This window comes from Protobothrops mucrosquamatus, unplaced genomic scaffold, assembly GCF_001527695.2.
Source record: "Protobothrops mucrosquamatus isolate PMUCROS unplaced genomic scaffold, P.Mucros_1.0 scaffold6, whole genome shotgun sequence".
NCBI classification, from domain to species: Eukaryota; Metazoa; Chordata; class Lepidosauria; order Squamata; family Viperidae; genus Protobothrops; species Protobothrops mucrosquamatus.
In genome coordinates, this window is record NW_015386393.1 from 839,283 (window position 1) to 847,568 (window position 8,286).

Consider the following 8,286-nt stretch of genomic DNA (forward strand, 5'->3'; position numbering starts at 1 on the left):
TGGAATATTGACACCATTTACTATAGTAAGAAATAGGCAGATTTTGTTTACAACTGATACTATTCTAATAGAAATAAAAAAATAGTGGAAGGCACATACTATGCTAGGGTGCATCTCAGAGAAGTAATTGACATTAATTAGACAGTGAATAATTAAATAAGATAATTGAAATAAAAACCTGACCATTTTCTGCTAATTGGTTTCCTACATTGACTGCTAATTAACCTCTTGAAAGAATAAGCCATAACCATACATAAGCATGTGTGTGCACCTTGTAAAGTTGTGGAACTTGTAATGTAAACTTTTCAGCACAGTTTATCTTTATGCAACTCTACTGAAAAGAAAACCAGCTGGAAAAAAACAGAAAACAAAGATACACATTATTTACAGGACTTAAATTTCAGATGGTTTGGATTGGGCTATTACATATATTAAGTTTTTCTATGTCAAACATTTTTCTTTAAAGAAATAGCATACAGAAAGACAAGTAGGTGTGAAAGCAGCTGCCATTTTATTTATGAGAATGACATCCAGACACAGTAATGGACTCTTTTCAAAGCCAATTTTGACCCCTTGGACACTTTCCTCCTGGTCTGGGTTATTTCTGATATGGGATCCAGGCTAAGATATTTGATTAATGGACCATAAATTATAAGTTGGTGAAAGCAGCATCCCTTACTGCATTGTTATACCAAAGTTCCTCATTTCCACAGGAATAGGAAAGACACTTGAAAAAAAATAAAATTGCCACCATGACATAAAATTGGTCATAAGTCATATAAATATTAGCCTTTAATATATTATAATGCTTATAAATAGAAGCTGTAGCCAATAGTAGTTTTCCTTATGTGTGCACTAGCCTCTTAACATTCTGTATGATTACATTTCATACTAAATCTTCAAAAGAAGAAAGTTATGTTATCAGCTTTGCTCATGAGTCCTGCACACAAATTATTCCTTTTCATTAATTTGCATAAGCTTCAACAGCAGTCGAGATAGAGAAATGATTGTAACTGTTGCTGGTTTCAGATATCTTTGGCAATTGCTTTCTATGATTTGAAGCACTGGCCCAGATGTTGTTCCAATATAGTCCTCTTACTTGTTTTGGGGAGGATGTCTTTTTACCCACTTATCATAGTCAAGGAAATTATAATATGAATCAATATTTGTATCCCGATGGCATCATGTATTCTGATTGAAATGAAAACTTCTTTGTAAACTGGATGTTCATCACACTATATCAATGCAACATGGTCTCCATTGTTGTATTATCCTTAGCTCCAAGTATAAGTTAAATTATAAGGCTTGTGACACTTTATATTTCACTCCAAATCCATATTTTTCTGTCCATAATCTGAAATAACAATGAAAAAGTAATCAGAAACTATGGTTCGAATGAGATCAAAATGTAAACATGAAGAGAATGATGAATCTAAACTTACTTTTGATAAATCTTGCTTTTATTTTTTTCTTTGATTATTAGAATAATTACCCGCAGCATTTGAAAACAGTTCTTCACTGCATAAATATTTAAGACAAATAACTATTACTGAGAACATACTCTGCAAAAATATATATAAGCAATTTTAGATTTACTAGATACTTTATGCAGTTATCACTTCAACATGTATTTTTTTCTAAGACAAAAATACAATATGTGAAAGATGCTTCCATATTCATTTATTTTATTACATTTCAATCCTAGTTTTTATTCTAGTTAAGTGAGACCAATGTTATTAGTCATAGTCAGTGCTTTTTTTCTAAAACAAAAAAAGGTGCCAGAACTCACACACGTCATACAGCCCACCTTGCCTACCCTACAAGGTTCTATCCCAAAAAGGTGCCGGAACTCCGTTCTGGGTGTTCTATGAGAAAAAAAGCCTTGGTCATAGTCATGACTACTGTGTCATAAGTAGCAATCATATATAAATGGGAAATAAATTTTCTCTATAGAGAAACAGGGAAACGTTCTCATTCCAGTTTCTCAACCATAGTGAAAATTATCTCTAATTTAATCTGCGCCAGCCAGAGAATTTGAGTTTTCACACAAAAGACATCAATATATAGTATTCTAAAGAACAGCGTAAAACCAATGGAAAGATACAAAATATAATATATAAGCCATATAATAAAAATAAAAGCAACAAACTCAGGAGAACACCTTTTAGAAAATCTATACTCCCATTTAGGTATAAAGTTATTGGTATATAAAAAAAAGTTTGATATTTTATAGTTTGAGAAGCAGACCTATGATTAGCAATTAGTAATTCCAAGAAAGAGGGCTTTTGAATATGTAATTTAAATAAATACTATTTTAGAAGAATGTGCACAAACTGAAATATGTTTTGTTTCAAACACAAAATAAATACATCGCATTCTGGAAGTTCTGCCAAACCATTCTAGATGATTTGGCAGAAACATATCCCAGAATATTCTGGGTTAAATCAAATTAAAATAATTTTATAGGATGAGTAGGAAAAGACTGATGATCATCATCTACCTGCCCCACTATCTTCCATTTCATTCCACCTGATCGTATCTTTTATATCTCCAATTCCCAACAATAATGTCACAGCATACTGCATTGGACCACCCACTCCTAATGTTCAGAACTTTCCCTTTTCGTGTTACGTTGCTTTCCCTCAATCCTTGTCAATGTTTTACTGTTTCTACTCTTCCTGCCACCAAAAGAGTTCTGTCTATAATAACTCCATTGTGATCCATAATCAGGACAAAACAAGCCGGCTTAATTATGTGGACCAAATGTATATGTTTGGCTTTGGATACAAACCATCAAAACTTACATGAATCATTTCTGGCCTTCTGAAAGAGTTTGAGTAGTTGGTTCTTCTAACTGGCCTGGGGACCCAATGGGGAGGTGTCATACTGGAGGTGGCTAACAGACTGAGATAAGACTCCACCTCCATCCCATGTATATCTTGCTCTGTTCCTTCCCATCTTTGACGACTTTTAATCATTTTAAAGTTAATACTTATTATTTTAATATTTTATCCTATTGTTTTTACTTACTTGTAAGCCGTCTAGAGTTTCCCCTTGTGGACATGAGTGACATAAAAAATTAATAAATAAATAAATAATGACATCTTATATTTTACCTCTTTAATCAGCACCTGTAGTCTCTTCCAAATTGGCTTTTGCATAACTCAAAGGCAGATGGAGACCCACAACTGGGCCAACAATACTCAACCATGAAATAATGTAGTTTGTATGCCTACAAAGAAAAAAGGAACTATACATTTCTATTTAGGGGAACTGTAATGAAATATTCCAAGTATCTTTGAAAGTTGGGCAGTATTTTTTATTAAAGTGTTATGACACACAGCTTATAAGAAAGAACATTTTGTAAAACAATTTACATTATTGGCAATTCTAACCTTCCAGTACAGTGTATTTTGAGACAGTTGTTAGACATCTCTATAGAGGATGAATTAATTGCAAGAGGTACCACCATAAAATCTTTTAGTTGGTGATTGTGAAATTGTTTTATTACAATTGTTTATACTTTAAATTAAGTATAAGGCAAGTCAACTTGTTTTTGTTCTTTTTTTAAAAAAATCCTGTTTTAAATAAGAAAAGCTGCAAAAATTACAAATGAAATTCAACAGATCTGAAACATAGTGGAACCTGTAATGTAATAAAAGCACAAAGCCACAAATAACTGAAAGCTCTTTTAGAAAAGAATATTGCAAAGAGTGTTTAAAGCCCATAGAACTGGACTTTGATGAACTTTTAAAAGCATCAAGTTATTTGTTAAGTAACCCAAATAAATGGACGACTGGACACTGATATTGAGAATATAGCTTAATTTCTTCTCACATTTCTCTATTTCAGTCATTCAACTGAATTTTTTAGTCTTTGAGGAATATGAGAAAGTTCAATTTCTCAACCCTGAATAGCAGTAGGACTGAACTGCTACCTGCAAATATAACAAAGAAGGGAATTGTAGTTGGTGGCTCTCTACTACTAGAATCAGATTATAGTCAAACATATCTCTTGAACCTAAGAAAACAGACTTTAATCAATACAAAGCAATAATAGGTGGCAGGCAAAGAAAATAGGAAGATGCTGAAAACATAATTGTAACTAAATTTAACAAAGAAAAATAAAAACAGCAGAAGCCACTGTAGATGCATAAAACTGTTAGTGACCATCTGGAAAAAGAAGACATATATGGCAGGTAAGGACATTAAGTGAGGTCACTAAGGAAGAATGTGTACTAATGTTCTAGTACACAAGAAAAAGAAACACTATCCAGTTAGTCCTTGACTTACAACCATTCATTCAGCAACTGTTTAAGTTATGATGGAGCTGAATGAATGATTGTTACAACCAGTCCTCAGAGTTCCAGCAGCCCCACAGTCAGATGATCATTGAGCACTTGACAACCATCTTACACTTACTTTTATATATATATATAAATATAATTTTATTTTAATATTTTTTAAAAGAAGATAAAACTAATAAAAAATAAGATAAAGTAAGAAAATGCAAAGAAATTAAATAGAAAACTAAAAGCACAAGAAAGAAAGAAAAGTAATAGAAAAATAGAAAAGAAAGAAAAAAGATACAAAGAATTGGTTTCCATTTTTCTTTACAATAGTTATTAGAACAATTATAAATTTACCTCTTATTCTATGATTACAACATTACTCTCTTCTTTCTATAATCTATCCTGCCTCAAAATCACAAATTGTAATTCATTTTTCTCTGTTTTATGGTAAAAGTGCACAAGAGGTTTCCAGTCAACTGTACACATAGATATTGTCTTTCATTGACAAAAGAAAGTTCCATCATCTTCAACAACCACTCTGCTACTGTAGGTGATGCCGGCTCTTTCCATCTGTGTGCATACAATAATCTCACTGCAGTTATATACAAAAACTAAGTTCCATGACTTTTTTCCAATTGTTTGTCCATGAATCCCAAAAGAAAAACATCTGGTCTCAAACGTATATTAATCTTTTAAATAATCTTAATCAGTGTGAATATTTGAATCCAAAACTTCTACTTTTTTTATACATCACATGGACATTTGCGACCTTCCCTGCCAGTTTCATCAGAAAATCAATGGGGAAACAGTACAGAAGGTTGCAAATCACTGGGATAGGTCTCCCCTCAACTGTTCATCCTCCCTCAGACTCTCTGACATTGCACAGCCCTGTTCACCCTCTTCGAGTCCTACCACACCTCCTTTTAACTCTTGCACCCTCTCCCTCCTATCAGCAGCCACTTATTTCCCTGCTGTCCTGCTTACAAGCTTCCTGGAACTTCCTACTGGCTTCCCCACTGACTTATTTGTGAGAAGCTAGCAAGAAGTTGTTTCACTTAATGACCATGGGATTCAGTTAAGAATGGCAACGAGACTGCAGGGATTACCACCACTAAGCAATGTGGTTGTGCTTTACAATCACCTTGCTTAGCAACAAATTCCAGTCCCATTACCATCGTAAGTCAAGGACTACCAGTATGAGCTGGTGAACAATTTCCAAGTTTCAGGTAGAAGATACTCTGGATACAGTTCTGCATTTGATTTTGGACACTACATTTTCAAAAAGATACAGAGAAATCAGTACAGGTACAGAAAAAGGCAATGATAGTTCTTAGAACACAACAAAGAAAATCCTATGAGGCTGAGAAAACTGGAATGTTTAACTTGAGAAGACCTGAAGAGCATACAGTAGCACTCTTCAAATATTTGAAAGTATATCAACAGAAGAATATCAGCTTATTATTCTACAGTGCAGAACCTGGACTTATAAGTTTCTTACAGTAAAGTAGACTTCAAAGCCCTTTATGGCAAGGTGCTGGCTAATTTGAGGGACTACCTATCTCAATTACATTTACTTGTCCCATTAGGAAGGGCATGGTGACATGGTGCAATTGTTATATTCAAGCAAAAATTAGACAGGGATACCTTCATTTAAATTGTTCCCCTGATCAGAGAGATGGACTTAAAGACCCTTTTCAACTCTATACATTCTATCATGTAACATTACCTAAGGACTACATGAGATTCAGGACTTTATTTTTTCAAAAGATATTTTAAGTTTTATATAGGGATATTTTGCTTACAACTAATAACCATTAACATAATATTAATGTTTGTAAACTGCCCAGAGTCATCTCTAGGCAAGAGATGGGCAGCAAACAAGTCTAATAAATAAACAAACATAATATTTGTCAAAATCATGATATAACACTGGCCATATAAATAACAGAATGTCTGGTTTACTATTTTGAGAAATAACTCTTAAGTTGTTCAACTTGAACTATGGAACTATAAGAATTATATACTCATTATAACAATAAATTTAGGAATTAGTACCTTATTTTGTAACCTGTTTTCCCCCATAGCTATAGAAAACATATATAGTTCTTAGGTAATAGTTCATCATCAAAAATACATTATTGATTTTTTTTTCATGAAATATTTAATATTGGATTTGAGAATGTACACGGGTATTACTCACTTTTTTTGTTTATGTAAATTGGATAATATTGAAGACATAAATTCATTTGTCCGGCAGGGATGAAGTACAAAGAAAGGCTGACCAAGTAATGGATGTTCCTAAAAAGAGGGAATCTGGTTAACTGTATAAATGCATTTTTAGTATACAAAATTGTTTACAGTTCACAAGTTGTCCCATAATATTTTTTTAAAAGGTACTTTTTTCAATGAATGGAAGTGAAGTGAAATTGAATTGCCCAAGATCATCCCCAATCTTGGGCCATGGCCCACTACTGGGCCACAGCCCATTTGGAACTGGGCTGCATGAGTGGTGGGTGAGAGCATGTGAGTAGCTCTACTTGCATGAGCAGCAGGCGCTTTTGTGAGTGGCAGGTGCTTGCGCTCATATGTGAAGCTTCACTTGTGTGAACAGCGGGCGAATGGAGTTGCACGTGTGTGCCTACCACTCGCATGGAACCATCCCCTCTCCCCTGCCCACTGGACCCTTAAACCGGAAAGGTTGGGGACCACTGATCTAATAAGCCTGAGGCATGAATTCTAGATTCAGTATTATTTTGAATAAACTATCTTCATTTATTTAACTACAAAAGTGTCAACATGATTAAATAACAAAATCTAAATAATTATAACTTGTACATAAGTTGGAATTATAATGATAATACTCATACAATACTGCATTTATCTTACAAATGTACCATCTAAATATTATTCTTAAAACATTAGTCATATGAAAAATTTATTTAGCATTTGAACATTAAAAATGTTTAAGCACATTATAACCTCATGGTAAATTCCAAATACACAACATTCTAAATTATTTTTTTAAAAATATCACACAAGAAAATGATGCCAGGGCAAGGGCTGGGCAGAACATGCATGAAATGTTAAAATAAGAATGATTGTGAAAGTAATTTCCAAGCTACGCTTTTTCCTTCTCTTTGTATTAGCAAAAGGATTTACAGAGATGAATAAATTTAATTCTGAATTTAAATGATTTACTGTTCCTTTTCAGGCCAGACCTACTGCTAAGTGCTAACTCATATTGGTGTTATTGAAATTGTATTAATCATAATTGGGTCAATCAGAATTTACATTCGGCTCATAAACATTTTGATTATGTTCCTATAGTTTGGTAGCACTAAGAAAATAAATTCTGCTACTTGTCACAACCCTTTTTCACATTTTTTTTAAACTGGACCCCCAAAAAGCATAGCAGTGAGGAATATAATTTAAAAGAATAATAAGAATAAAAAATATAACATAACTCTAATCATATATTTAAGATAAATTTAAAGTATTTAAGGTAATCTTAGCTATATGTAAGACTACTATTTTCACATTTACCAGCTTACATCAGCATCAGACTTTTGCATGTTCTTTTTCTACAAATCAAATGCTCTTTTATTTTTGGAGATATAAACACACCCATTTTCATATCTGTCTTATCTAGAAATGGTCAGCATATGATTTTCTAGATGTTCAACTCTCATCAAACATAGTCAACTTAGCTAGACATTTAAATTCTTTTATCCTACAGTTTTCTATTTAAACTCTGAAACACTGAAAGATTTTGGAAAATAACAAGTCAGTTAGTGAGACAAATTTATCATCTTTAATTTTGTGCAAAATATAATGTAAAAATGAATTTATAAAGATATGCAAAATAGTGCAAATATATACAATGAAACTATAACATTTACCAAACTTAACATGGAAGAATATTAAATGTTTTAGATTGCTTTTATTTTAATCCTGTAGATTCCAACTATAAATTCATGCAAAGATATTACCATCTG

The 8,286-nt window shown here is 32.7% G+C and overlaps 1 long non-coding RNA gene across 1 annotated transcript; it reads right to left on the reverse strand.

The window, feature by feature from the left end:
- Positions 1-489: 489 nt before the first annotated feature.
- Positions 490-6,591, reverse strand: LOC107282201. The gene is made up of 3 exons (XR_003810345.1): positions 6,492-6,591; positions 3,117-3,232; positions 490-1,354 (listed from the first exon to the last, which is right to left on the reverse strand). It is a non-coding gene; the product is annotated as an uncharacterized LOC107282201 (long non-coding RNA).
- Between the last annotated feature and the right edge of the window lie 1,695 nt (positions 6,592-8,286).